At 41.2% G+C, this 13,398-nt stretch overlaps 1 pseudogene; it reads right to left on the bottom strand.

The window, feature by feature from the left end:
- Positions 1-6,980: 6,980 nt before the first annotated feature.
- Positions 6,981-7,385, bottom strand: LOC147527552 (transmembrane protein 238 pseudogene; annotated as a pseudogene).
- Between the last annotated feature and the right edge of the window lie 6,013 nt (positions 7,386-13,398).

The raw sequence follows: 13,398 nt of genomic DNA, 5'->3' as shown, positions 1-13,398 counted from the left end.
GAAGCCGCGTGAGCACCCGCGGGCCGCCCCCCGCCCGCGGCCCCACCGACCGGCGCGCCCCCTCCCCTCGGCGGACGGGCAGGAGCCGCCGACCCGCCCCGCCCGCTCGGCGGCCCCGCCGCTATCCCGCCTTGCCTTGCGGTGGCGGCAGCGCGCGCCCCGCTACCGGGGCAAGCGTCGCCGCGCGCCGCGCCCCTCACGCGCTGAGGGCCCGTGCCGCCACATGCCGCACCCGGGCGGAAAGAGCGATCGTCCCGCCGGAAACGGGGAGCGCTCCTCCCATCGCACCATAGAGAGGCGCGGCTGGAAGGGCCGCAGCTGCTCTGTCCCTGCCGTCGGTGGTGCGGGCGGACCGGGGCAGCCGGGCGGCGGAAGGAGACAGGCGCTTTCCTCGCCGGTACGCGGCGCGGCTGAAGCCGGGCAGGAGCAGCGGGAATTTCTACCGGCGCCACCGTTTGGGATTTGACATCGGCACGCGGGAATAACGATGGCGCTTGTGCAGTACCGGCACGGACACCCGCGCTTACGGGCGGCGAGTGCCGGGGCAGCGTCGGCACGCGCGTACACCGACCCCAGGGCTGGCGTTCTAACGGCCCAGGGGAGCAGAATGCGGGATTCAGCCACAACGCCACGCTGGAGGGACCGGGATTTAAGTTCGCTTACAAGGAAGCTCTCCCTGCCGGGGCCGCCCCGGGCCCCTCCGGGCACCGCGGCTTCAGGTTTCTCAAACTGGAAACTGCAGCGCTGAAACTTCCAGGGAAAACGAAACGAGCGAAACAACTTCCCCAAGATGAAGGAGGGCCGAGTATCTGCTCTAACCGAAGCGGAACTTGGCCGTGGGAAGCATCAGGCATTTGCCAGAGCGGGGGCACAGTGAGGGAGCCGCAGCGAGAGTTCTGGATCTTTTCATCCGCTCGGGGTAGGCTGGGTCTAGATGGAAGCACAACCCGGGTAGGGATGTCGTTCTTGAAATAAATAAAACGTGTCACGGACTCTCCTGTCTCTGAACTAGGAACTGCTTTTCCTCTTAAAAAATTGCGTGTATACACACACACACACACATAACTACTACTGTTGAAAAAATCATCACCTGCATTTATTTCAAAGGCCATGTTGGTCTTTGTTTTGTTGGGTTTTTTTATACACACCACTTGTCTAATATATTAAATGATGTAGCATCTTGGAGATCACACAATTCAAAAGGAATGAAGCATTAAATATGTAAAAGCCTTCAACAACTTTTAGAGCAACCAGATTGGCATTTGGAATTTAGAGCAACCAGAATGGAAACAAGCATTCTCTGTGTAGTTCAGTAATGTCCGATCTGCTCAAAGCATCTTGTTTGGGTTTTTATCCATCCAGTTGAATATGAAACGTTTACTTCTCCAACACACATAAACTAGTTACAGGGACATATGACATTATTTGACTTTAGCCATCTTAAGCACCTGGACAGATTTGTTTATTCTCTACACAAGCTGCTACTGCAATAATCACCTCCCAGAAGTCACATTGCACAGATTTCTGTAGAATTTACTAATAATTTAATTTCTGCCTGGAGAAGATGTTCCCATTTAAGGAAAGTAAACTATCTATACCACATTAAAACCTTCTTCAGATACAGTCAACATCTAAATTAGAGTCTAACAATTTAATCCTTCTACACAGTTACAAGTTAGGAGTTTGCCTTTTTTCCTTCAGTGGAATATAGGATGCTGGTTTGAGCTGGTTTTAAAGGCTTAACCAGCTACCAAAAACTCCGTATAGTCACACTCCTGTAACTAGAGTTTGGTTCCTTGTGATTTTGGCTACGTTTTTAAAGAGTGCATAAGACTGTCCTTTAATTCTAAAGGAATTCTAGCTTTAGATGTAAAACTCTGTGTTCACACAATGGCAAGCAGTCCTCAACATGTACAAGTGCTTCCTTCCAATCAACAATATAGAGGTTTTTTGAATGGACTTTGTGCTGCATTGAGCTACAACTGATAAGGATGCTAGGAGACTGAAATAATTTGTTAATGTTTAACTGCTAATAATTCAGTTGCCAGTTTTTACTTAGTATTAGCCTTCTTTCTTTAGAAGGTAAATAGACTGCATGAAATGGTAACTGTTTACATTTTCAAAAAGAAAGGATCATCGCTTACAAAACTTACCATTGCTCCACAGCAAGTACTTACCTCATTGTTTACACACACCATACTAGTAACATTCTTGGACTTCTCCATGATTAACATCCTCCTTTACTGATGTGCCAGCTCCTATGGTTAATTTTTAAAGCATCCATACTGTCCGTAATCGTAAACATTTGAATCCCATGCAATTTTTGAGTGAAGTTGCAACAGCCAAAGGCATTCCAGCTACCATCTTACGCAACAATCATTAAGTATTGGTATTGGATTTAAGATTAATTACATTGTAATCTACAGTGAATGCAAAGCCCTGCTCCATTCACTCCGGTAATTATGATTGCAACACTAGATCAGGAAAAAAAAAAAAATCACCTGACTAAGTATGTGAAGGGCTGCACACAAAAGTTTCGGTTTGATTTGTAGCTACTACTAATCATTCCACTTATTAAACATAACATTGCATAATTCAGTTTACAAGTGAAACCATAGGCAATCATAAAAAGCAGCTATCTCTGTTCAGAACAATGACATGAAAAAAATCTTGAGTGACACTGAAACAGCAATCTGTGGGTTTTAAGGGAGGAGTTAGTTTGGCTTTTTTTTTTTTCCTCTTAAAATCGGACCATTGTAACAGCACAGTGGTGTCACACTGCAGCTCTTCTAACAGGAAAAACCAATTGTAAAAAAAAAACCCAACTCCTAAAAACTGCAGTTAGTAAAGAAGAAATCACATTACAAACCCTCAAGTTTAGCGTTCATCTTATCTCGTTTAAAAACTGAGAGCATTTGGAAAACATTTAAGAATCAGAATATGCATAGAAGAGTAAGAAGTTACTTCAACTATTTACAAGAGAACATTGAAAGACGTTTCAGGGTTCACAAGGAAGTACAGCCACAGTATTCTTAGTAAACAATTTCCTTAAATCCACCTCTAGTATTCAAGAAGGTGTGGCATAAAAATGATTGTACATTAAAATTTTAAGGCCTACCCATATTTGCTGATGGTAGGCTCAAACTCAGTGTTAGTTTAAAAACAGAGGAACTCATGAAGAATTTCTCCACACGAGAATTTTAGGTATCATTAACTTTAATATAAATCTTTTCCCAGGTGCTACTTCTCAGTTACATCTAAATGTGAATTTGTTAATATTTTATAAAGCATCAGAGTATTTGTTAATCAACATGGTGGTGTCCCCTCTCCCAACTGCTTCAGCGTTAGGAAAATAATTCCCACTATCACCAAAGTAAAAATGCCTCCTCTTAGAATCATCATATTACATCATTTGGAACTATGAAGAATGTACTGGTGTGCCAACATTACGATTTTTACTTGTCTACTTATAAAATCTCAAATTCCAAGTTATTCCAAAATAATGTTGAAACTTTACAAGAATCACTATAAATTGTATATTTACACTATAAACAACTTCTACTACATTTGCAACTTTGCATCAATAGTTTAACACAGATATTTTAAAGGCACCCTTACAAACAAAAGTATTGCACTGGCATAATAAAAATTCACAGTAAGTTTAACTTCCAGGCCTTGGTAAAACAGTGCAAGAGCTTTTCGTCGTGCAAGAGCTTTTTATCCAAACATTCCCAGGTTATTAAAAATAATAATAATTAAAAAAAATCTATATTACACACTGTAATGATTCTTCTGTGAATCAGGTTTGTTTCTTTTTTAGTTCTCATTTCTTAAGAGATCTAATTTATGTTTTGAAATGGTGGGAAAAAACCCACAAAAAACTATTCAGTCCAACATTGAAATAGGTGCGTTTGGCAGAGATATGGCTCTATGTGTCCATTTTATACAGAGTCCACAATCGTTGTAGAGATTATTCCATAATAAGAGATCCTATTGCATTGAGTAGGGAATTCTCTTTCCATAATTTGCAGCACTTCCCCCACTTTTAGAGGCAGTAACTTCAATAGTCGTGTCTTCAACAGATCCTGAAGATAATATATTAAGAAAAGGTTACTCCAAAACGCCTTAGAACAAAATAGTCATATAAAACTCTCAACTTTTATTTGAAGTCAGTCTTAAAAGTATTTTTCTTCGTGTTTAACAGTTAACTGGGACCCAAATGAAGAACCCATCAAGTCAACAACCCATCTCCAATGGTGACAAGTGTAGATGTCTCAGTAAATGCACAAGAATACAGCATGCAAGTGATACCTCCTCAATATCTCAACTGTCACTTACTGCCCCAGTCTTTCTGAAGCATATATAGTATCTTTGCATCTCTTCCGTCGTTTTCCTCTGGCTTTTTGAATCAGTTAATTATTATCTGTCACACTGTCCCATGTCAAATAATCCCACACTTCAGTTACAAAGCACATGACAACTTGTTGGTTCCTTTTGTCTTGGGAAAGGCATTCCCTATATACCTTTTTCATACCACTTATGACTGTGTAGAGCTCAAGAATATTTTATAATCTGCATCTCTTTTCAGGCTCAAGGATCCTAATCTACTTGTTACTCTTTTAATAGAATTCATTCCATATCTTGAGAATTCTCAGCCTTCTCATTCACTTCTACTGTGTAATTTTTAAGACAGAAAATTGGAAGAGCATGCAGTATTCCATTAACGACTTTGAAAAATTATTAATGGCAAAATCCAGAAAATTATCAAAATGACAAAAATGCATAGTTTCTGTAATGAACAAACTTCCTTATTAAGGCAACAGTTAATTTTCCAAACACTTGCTCTTTTTTTTGTTTTGTGTTTGTTTTTAATGTTAGGCAAAATCTTAAGTTAATTGCTCAGGAAGGTTTTCTAATGGCCATTACAGTGTGGGTTTTGTTTGGTGGGGTTTTTTTTTGTGGTGGTGGTGGTTTTGGGGTTTATGTGGTTTGTTGTGGGTTTTTTTTTTGTGGTGGTGTTTTTTCCTGTCCTCTCTCTTGACAATATCTGCCCAAACATGTTTAACTTGTTTGGTTAAGTTCATAAATATCTCCAGATGGTGACAGGATTTGGTCTATCAGTAAGGGGTGATCTGATTCAGACAGTTGTTTATGAGAAGATACAACGTGCTTCAGACAAACTTACTTCCAAAGGGAACCCTGAATTATCTTTGGAAGTGCAACCATTTGTTGTCCTTTATTCTACCTCGAAAGTTAAAATCATAGACTTTATGTTACAATGTGTTTTGGTTCCTTCTAAATTAGAATTACTAATGCAATCCATACCAAAGTTTGTTTACTGTGTAGCATTAGAAGCTCCTGTTTAATTGGGAGAACTTGCAATAAAGCACACTATTTATCTGCCTCTATAGGAAATAATAAACCATAGATGATTTCTAATTAAAATCAGTAACAAGACTTGAAATGTTTAAAAATAATGGATAACTTTCACTATTAGAAGTTTGTTACAACAAAATACACATCTATGTATGCATACTGGAAGTAGGATCAGCTACAGAGATAGCATACTATCTACTGAACTCAGTACCTGGAACTGCCATAATCTTTAGATTAAAAAGGTTAGACAGTCATCTACAAATGTAATTTCTTCCCTGCAAATATAGATCTCTGTCAATTCTAAAGCCACTTCAGAAAAAAAAAAACACCTACAAGAATGACTCATTTTCAACAGCTTGTTTTCTAATTTCAGATATAGTTAATAATAAATTAAATAGCAGTGACAGATCTTTTAAAATTGTATTGCTGCTGTTCTTTTTCTCCTCCTACAAGCTTTCTATTAAGCAATAGTTATCTATATTCTATCTCCCTACTGTTGGAACTTCCTCTCAAGAAAATTCTGTGGTTCTCATGACAGAAGACAATTTCCATACAAATTTTCTGTAAGCCAAGAGTAGATTTAGTTTCAAGGAGCAGCAGTAAAAGCTGACCTTGTACACAGGGAATCAGAACTGCAAGATGTTCAGAATCCTTGAATAGTCAGACACTTATTGCAAAATTGTTTTTACAGTTCCTTCAGAAGAGTATTTTACATAGTGAAGTGGAAGCCTGACTTTTTTTTTTTTTTTTTCCATTTTCAAGGCATTAAGGCTGCTTTTCTTCCTAAATAAACACGCCATATTAATGAACACACTAGGGATATTTTGAAAGACTTGATGATCTTCAGTGATGTTTCGAAGTTGGACCTAGACACTTTCTTTGCACACTAGATAGTAGCACATCTTTTTCAGATGACTGAGGTTCAAGACAAGTAGTTTAACTATTGATTACGAGTTTCAAACTAGAAGCTACAACTCTGCCCCTAAGTTAAATACAAGTCAGCGTTTCACTTTGTTGTTGTTCTCCAAGAAAGAAGCATTTCACGGTGCTAAAGGAAGGTGCTTCCCCTCTCAAGACCTCACGTGGGTAGTGGTTAATGGTCATTTCATTACCCCACACTTACTTCTGGCAGCATTTAGAGCTACTGTCAGGACCAGTTCAGCATCAGCTCAGAACCGCATGGCTCCTACGCTTGCAATCCGACAGACCTTGCAGCAAGCTCTCTCGTGCCACCTCCATCACGCTCACCTATGCTTTACTCCAGCTGGCATTTCCATTCTTAGACGACTACAGGAAGTATCCTCCCTGCCTGTTCAAGTTTGGGCCATTTCTCACTCAATTTCTATCATCACCTGAATCGAGAGAGATTCTGCACACCTTTTTTTGTTTTTTAAAGCATCAGCTGTGAGCAAGTGGTTTAACATAACAAGTTTTTAATTGAGTCCCAGGTAAGAGAGTTTTCTCAAGTTCTAGACAAACGGAAGGTTTCCCCCCCAGCTCCCAGCTTCCCTTCCACCGACCCCCTTCGCTGGAGGCCCGTCCCAGCACGGCGGCGCGCCCCGGGACTGGCCTCCCGGCGGCCCGGGCGGCGCCCTGCCCCGTTCTCACCTGCCGGAGCCGGCGGGGCGGCCCCGCGGGCCCTCGGCGCGCTGCAGCTCCAGGTCGGCGGCAGCGGCGCGGGAGCGCGGCGCGGGAGCGAAGGCGCTGGAGAGGCGGCGGCTGAGGCCGCGCACCAGCCCCCGCAGCAGGCTGTCCCCGCGGCCCTTGGGCGGCGCCAGCCCCACGTCGTCGCGCAGCTCCTCGGGCGGCACCTCCAGGTTGCCCGCGTACCAGAACACCCACCAGATGAGGCTGAGGAAGATGCCGATGCCGCCCGCGTAGATGAGCAGGTCGGAGAAGAAGACGTCGGCGAACACGCCGGCCAGCAGCACCGCTAGCCCCAGCGCGTCGAAGGCCAGCGCCAGCCAGAAGGCGGCCACGCAGCGGCCCAGCCCGCCGGGGGCCGCCATGGCGGGGAGCGGCGGGGGCAGCGGCGCCTCCGGCCGCCCGCACCTGGGAGCGGGGCGGGGCGCTCGCCTGTAGGCGCCCGGGCCACGCCCCTCCGCTCGCACCTGCGCGCGGGGCCACGCCCCCGCGGCCGCTGAGGGGGAAGGCGGGAAGGCGGGAAGGCCACCGCCCTCAGGGGCGGCCGTACGGAGCCCGTCGCCACCGGGGCGGCGCGGGCGCTCCTCCCTCTCCTGAGGCGCTCCTGCCTTTGCGGACACCCCGTTCTCCGCGGCCCCGTTCCTGCCGTTGGCCTCTCCCCGCCAGCCGCGTTGGGCGCCCCCGGCAGAGCCCTTCCTCCTGCCCCTGCCTCGCCGAGGCGGCTGGCGCGGCTGGCTCTTCTTCCCGGCCTTGCTCCGCTTTGTAAGAGAATAGCAGGAGGGGGCGTTGGAGCTTGGCGTGTAGTGACTGTCAACGCTTTGGAGTCAAAGCTTCCCTTGCGAGTAGCGTTGCTGCCATTCCGTTGTGCAGGTGAGCATGAGACAGACGCTGCCGGACACATCTAACTGCTTCCAGCGAGGCAGTATCACCTCGTGCGGAGGGTGAGGTCTTTGCCTTGGTTTGCCGAGGCTGAGGCACCCTGGAGAGGAGGCCCTTGTAAAAAGGTGGCCTTGAGATGAATGTACATGTTGTAGACCTCCGCACTTGCACGAGGAGGCAGCTATCAGTAGGCAGCAGAGATCTGCAGACAGTTACAATGTGCAAAGTCGTATTGACTGACGTGCTTGAGGAGATTGGCTTAAAAAGAGTAGCTAGAATACAACTGCAGGTTAACAAGCAGGAAAATAGTTGTTTCACTAGTTGTGTGAGTGAGCAAGATGAAAGATCCAGCAGGTTGTGTAAGAGGCAAGATACATGTTTCAGTTCGCTTTTGTGTCAGTTAATGACCTGGTAAATATCTCTTAACACTCCCAAGTCCTCAAGCACAAGAAGTGTGTTCATCTGTAGGCTCTCTTGCGCATGCTCCCATGAGGCCCTTACATCTAACAGTTTGTCTAACGATGGGTAAGCCACTCTCTTCCAGTAACTGGAAATACCAAGACAATGGAAAGTCTGACAGGCCAAAGAGTACGTGCAGCTTCCACGTACTTGTGGAAATACAGTGTGCCAGAAATGATGCCACTGAGGAAGACTGTTCCTCCAATGACAATAAGTGCTATTGGTTTACTATGAGAAGACTACAGACTCTCAATTCTTATCGTAGCACTTGGTTCTCTTATCACTTATTGCTCCTGCTTAACACTGAGAACGAAGACTAGGTAAAGCCACTTCTTCGTTAGTGACTGCCTGTGTTACTGACATTCTTCCATAAAAGATGTCCTTAGGAAATGACAAGCTCAAATCGTCTTAAAAATTTAAAATTTTTTTAAGTACTTCAACAATAAAGTATCTTTCGCTTTGAGACCTGATACCACTTCTATCTTGAGAATAATTATGTTTCCAAAAAGCCTATAGTGCTATTCTTCCTGAAAATTTTCAACTATCTTTTGGATTTTAAAGTTTAAACTTAGCTTCAATAAAGTACCTGTGGTTCTACTTTTGCCTCACATTGTGGTGTTAATTAACCTTGTAACTTTTGTCCCTCTCAAAAGCTTAAGAAAAAGAAGATAATGTAACAGTTATCCAAGACTGAGTGAAGTTCATATACCTGCTTAGTTGGAGGGGGGTTATTCCATTAGAATCAGAAGAGCTCTTAGGAAGTCGAGGTAATTTTAGAATTACATATTTATCCTGACAGCAGTAGGAATTCTAGTAATCGTATACAACCCTAAAAGAAATAATCATGACCATTTTTCTTATTCTGAAGACTGATAAAGTGAGAAGGCAGATCTAATTACAGTAGAATAATAAATGCTGAGGGAATTCTAAACAGAAAGTGGTATTAATAATCTTAACTGAGATTCTTTGGAAAAAGAGTTATTAAAGTCGTAGTTCTAGCCCTGTGGCATACTTATTGTGTGCACCAAACTTACCTCCTCCTAGGGCCCAAGATGTAATTAACTCCTGCAGAATGAGTTTGTGAACAAGTTTCTATTATCTTCTCTGTACCTCTCCTGCCAAGATTTTGGTTTGATAGTAATCAGATATTTCTTTTGTTATTCCTTTGTTATTAGCTGTTATTCTTCCCAGTAACTCTGAATTTAAGGGCTAATCTGAAAGCTAAGCTGTTATCGCCCTCATCCTTCCAAACATGCATACAAATACAGAGGTTTCTGTAAGCATGACAGAAGGCTTACACACCAGCTACAGGCATAAACTAGTCTATGTTTTTCCTACACTGATGGTATTTTTCTTCTGTATTTATCTGTCCATGGAAATTAATTTTTCAGCAAGAGCTCAGTATTGTCCAAAACATGACCCTGTTGAAGTAACTAACACACTGAATATATCTTAATTTGATTCTTTTTTTTTTTTTTAAAAAAAAAAAGGCACCTAGCTATATAAATCAGAGTAGAAGTTAATATAGTTCCTAAGTTTTTGCTTCCTTGCAAGAGGAATAGTTCAGCAGACTTTTTTCTGGGGGGAAAAGAAATGCACTTTGGCTTCAGTAGAGTAATAAATTGCAAGGTAGCTGCACTAAGTTGTTTCACTGTAGTTTTAGTTTCTCATACTTACTGCAGTCTTTTGAAAGACTTGCTTCCTGACTCCAGTTTATCTGTGAGGAACAGGAGTTAGTGCCCACTTTAATACAAATATGGAGAACAAATGAGTAGTAGAGAATTAATTCTAGTCAGAGCAACCACACTGTGCTACTGGAAAAAAATATTTTTGTAGTATCTTTATTAAAAGTTTCAAATAAAAGCAGAAAGTCCTTGCAGCAGCTCATCCTTAATCTAATTAGGAGTTGAGATTTGAAGCAAATTTTAATAATAAAACAGAATACGTTTTTTTAAAATGAGAATGCTCATATTTTGAAAGTTATTGACTTTCTCTTCTCTTTTAACCTACTGACAACTCTGCTTTCAGAACTTCTAAAGAAAGCTTAAGCTCACATGAATGATACAAAAAAAAATTTGGCTATTACTGAGTCTCTACAAAGTGCTTAATACAAGGATACCTGAGCCATGTAAAGAAAGCACTGTTTCTATTTCATAGATTCATAGATTTCTAGGTTGGAAAAGACCTTAGAGATCATCCAGTCCAACCATTTCTTGAAGTGCTTCAAGAGCTTAGATTTGTCTTGGCAATTCCGTATTTTAAACTATTATTATTCTACACTCTTAATAGAGAAAAAGTTAACAGACAGATTTTTCTATTAAAAAACCCCAGAACCTTGGCTGAGGACAAACAGTACTATCGAAAGTGTTGCACAAGAGTTTAACCATAGTCCTCTTTTTAAAATCAGACTTTTAGGGGTCCTGACAGCTTTATTGTAAGACTGGTAATTTTACTGATAATTTCACTAGCCATACCTTTTATGGTTCACTCCTCCTTTCTTTCTACCTTCAATTTTTATAGAAAATAAAGATTGTAAGTTCAAAGATATAGTACCTTAAATAATTATTCAGATGTCTATTAAACCTCTCACCTTCTATTTCTAATACCAGTCAGAACAAATATTACAGGAATAAAAATGGTTGGTCTACAAGAATTTATATATAAACGTACCAGATTTGATTTAGTCTCTTGATGGTCTTTTCCAGAAACGTCCTTACAAAGGCTCAGGTGTGACTATGGCACACTAGCTGTTCACGTAAGACTGAACTTAATGCTCACCAATATGCCTGGCAGAGCTAAACCAGCTCTGCCCTTGGGGAAGTGTTTTCCATTTTATCTGCTTCTGCCAGCATAGAAAATTCAGTTGATTTTGTGACATGAGCATTTATAGTAAGGACATGAAGGTGGCTTGGTCTTTACAGCTTGCTAGTTGAAATAAGTTAATTAAAAACAATTGTGTTTTACACCTGATTTGATTCTGTAATGCATCAGCGACAGGCACAGTTTCAACTTACTTGGAATGAATGTTAGTTTTTCCTATTTCCTTCTTTCTTGATTAGCAAAGTGACGCATTTTCCCAGGTCTCTTAAACAAGCAAGAAAAACATTACTAAGAAATAGTTTCCTGAAGAAACGTAACAAATTCAACGCCATCATTCAACACTGATCTTAAATGCGTAGTGTCTTTTGAGAAGTTGAGAAATGTAATTCCCTGTAACAACAGTAGCTTACTGCTTCTGAGCAAGGGTGACTATGCAAACGTCTGCAAGTGAAGATTTGCAATAGCTTTGTCAAGTTATTACCCACTGATTTTCTGATTTCTAAATATTAGCTTTTTTAATAAAAGACTACATTTCTCATAGGAAGAATAAAAATTACATCAGTAGTGTTACATCTTATTTAACTATCAGAATTCTGGATACTCTGCAACACAAAAGAAACAAATTTCACCATATAGAATATGTGTTTTATACATATACTTTTTCCCCAGTGGGTTAGTTTGCAGCTGTTATCAGATGCTTTGCATGTCTTACCTAGCTGTGTGAATTCCAGTGCTGCTATCAAAGAAAAGGCAAGACTACTGCAGTCCCAACAGATTGGCTCAAGATGCTGCAGAATTTCAAGGCAGTACTTGTTAATATTTTCAATATGAAGGATGTGTTTTTCCAGCACCTACAAGCTAGTATGGTTCACTATCAATTACTCATACAGAAGTTATGATCTTAATTTCTTAATTTTCTGCACACCTACAAATTAAGAAACATTTTAACATGAATGATTAGATGCGAAAACACATTTCCAGAAAGGAGGCAAGTTTTGCATCTATTCTCTTACTTTGCTATTATGGAAGTGAAGTAGATTTTGCAGCCCAGACTTGGAAGAGATGGGATTATTCTTGGACAAGATCAGATATTTTTGTTAGCACGGATCTAATAGGGATCCTTTCATCAGACTTGCTTTTTTAGCTAAGATTAATGTTTCTTGATTAAAAAATGTTTATGGTAGACTACAACAAGAGGTCATGGTTTACAAGAAGCTGACACCATGGATCAAGCAGAATCTTTTCATATTCTTTAATGTTTCTTCTGCCACTTTTTATTTAGCACCAAAATACTTCATAGGTAGCAAATCTATTGATATGGGATGTCCTAAATAGGAGATGGGATAGGTTTTTTCTGAACTCTGCAAATTACTGTTGATTAATCTTCTCTTATGACCTCTTTCCTATTTGTATTTGAGTAAAATATTGCTAATAAAGATTTTTAATACTAGGACTTTTCATCATAAATCTGCATTGTATTCTCACTCTGAGAAGGTTGTGAAGTAATCGTACAGAGAGCAACAATTTGGTTATTCTGTAAAATTCCACATATATAACCTTTCAGTTCTGCAGTATATTTTTTCCATGCCTTTATGAGACAGGTTGAATTGGCTGGCACACCCCAAATTCATACAGCCTTTGGTGTTTTTCAGATGGAAGAAAAAACAGTATTGCGACCAGCATTCAGATAACTTCAAGTGTCCTGGTAGCAGAAATAAAGACCAGAAGTGAAGGTAAGGAGATGTTGCTTTATGTCATGAAGTATAAATAGTCAAAGCATACAACAGTTAAATTCAGTTAAATTGTCCATGTTTCGTGTTTTTTTTTTTTTCTAAACACACAAATACCCTAAGTAAAAATAGCTAAAAAGTACATTACGTTTGGCTTCTCAGACTGCTAACCTAAATATCTGGAGTAAGATGGATAGATATCAACCTGTTTTCATAATATTGAACAATTCAAGAAAAAATTATAGCAGCTACTTCACATTTTAAATCACATGTTAAATAGATTGCTGCTTTTGGTATGCATGCTTCTTGGTTCAGCCCTTGTCTGTTCTAGTGCTAAGCTAAGATGTCATTTATAAAACATGTCTCAGCCATTTTTCCTGGAATAGTCCCCTCCCTGCCCTCTGATACGTAAAGAACTTGAGTGCCTTTAGACTGGGCCACGAAAAGATAACAGGTAAGAAGCAGAGCCAATTAAGGTTGTGAGTTTATT

Source organism: Tauraco erythrolophus, chromosome 17 (genome assembly GCF_009769465.1).
Source record: "Tauraco erythrolophus isolate bTauEry1 chromosome 17, bTauEry1.pri, whole genome shotgun sequence".
Classification (NCBI taxonomy): domain Eukaryota; kingdom Metazoa; phylum Chordata; class Aves; order Musophagiformes; family Musophagidae; genus Tauraco; species Tauraco erythrolophus.
Note: the sequence above shows the minus strand (reverse complement) of the source record. Positions and strands in the feature narration are given on the sequence as shown.